The following is a 1,473-nucleotide window of genomic DNA, read 5'->3' on the forward strand; positions in this document are numbered from 1 at the left end:
TGCCCCCCTCCTTTTAAAGCAATTTTGATGTACAATTCTTAAAAACTAAAAGAGTATTAGCACACTTACTACCTCATATACTCATTTGTATTCCTAACATTGAATGGATTTTAAACCATCTCAGCTAATAATAATGTGTTAAATTGCTAATATGTGTGGATATTGTTATAACCAATGATTTTATATTTTGATTTCTGCGACCAGTGCCATTTTTGATCACTGTAGGACTCTCCTCTGCTTTCCCCACACCTCACTATGACAGGCTTTTCATACCCTCTTGGTGTGTAAGTGATGTGCTCAGCCTCAATATTTGAATCCAGTTTGAGGTGGGGATCCCACCACGCCTTCGGGTTGAGCACTTCATATGGGCTTCCCACGTTACAGCCTGGCAAATGGACAAATCAGGTAACAGCTGCTAAAGGTCACCCTGTGAGCAGCAGATCCACCCTCAAATCTTTGCTCTTCACGAAGTCAGCATTCTGCTGATCAGAGCACCGTGACAATGGGGAACAGCAGCAGTTACGTCACGTCACGGTGCCTTTGTTATGCAAAGCATACTGGGCTTGTACTGAAAGAACTTTTAAAAAGGCTATTCAAAAAGAGCACAGAGCAGTCTTGCTTTAGTTAGCTGGCAGCTCAGGGTACTGTTCTGTTAGACAATGAGCGTCCTGATTCAGCTCTAGAAAGTCAAGCTGGTCAGTTTGGCATTAGAAAGAACTGTTTCAGGAATGTCTCCTTTTGACCCTCTCCTGGTATTAGGTGGCCCCAGCAATCGGCACACTGAATCCAGACGGAGAAACAGAAGAGTCCATTTCAAATGTCTTTCCAAAAGAGGCAGATGACCACAAGTGAGAGAATGTGTCACGTAGTTACCCGGTCGATTTGCTGCTATGGAAGTATCAAATGGGTGAAGGATCATCATGAAGCCTTCCTGGAATTTTGGCAGGAGAAGGAGGTAGATTATATGGGAACCTCTACGAACTGAATCAGTGCATTAAAAATGCATAAAAAGCAAGAACAGGCAACCGGGAGTTCCTTGGGAAGGAAACTTTCCTTTTCCATGATCTTTTATACTAAAATGATAACGTGTGAAAACAAAGCATATAATAATGTAGCATGCCTTTAGCAGTGTCATAAAGGCTAATTAAAGGTGATTAGCTTGGTAAAAGGCTCAAGAGAGGAAAGGATAATAAAAATACCAAAACAATCATTTTGAGATTGTTTACTCATTATTTTTCAGGTATGCTTAAAAGCACTTTAGGTTCTTCATCTCATTTAACTCTCAAAATAACCCTTAAAAGTATTTCCATTTAATTAATTAATTAATTATTTTGATACAGGGATCAAATTCAGAATCTTGTGCTTGCCAAGCAGGCACTTAAACCCCTGAGTATACCCCCAGCCTAATATTTTCACTTTATAAGTGCACAAGTTGAGATTCAGAAAGATGCACTGTCATACCGAAGGCCACAC

The sequence above is a fragment of the Cavia porcellus genome, unplaced genomic scaffold (genome assembly GCF_034190915.1).
Source record: "Cavia porcellus strain 051 isolate PalLab524CR breed Dunkin Hartley unplaced genomic scaffold, mCavPor4.1 scaffold_14, whole genome shotgun sequence".
NCBI classification, from domain to species: domain Eukaryota; kingdom Metazoa; phylum Chordata; class Mammalia; order Rodentia; family Caviidae; genus Cavia; species Cavia porcellus.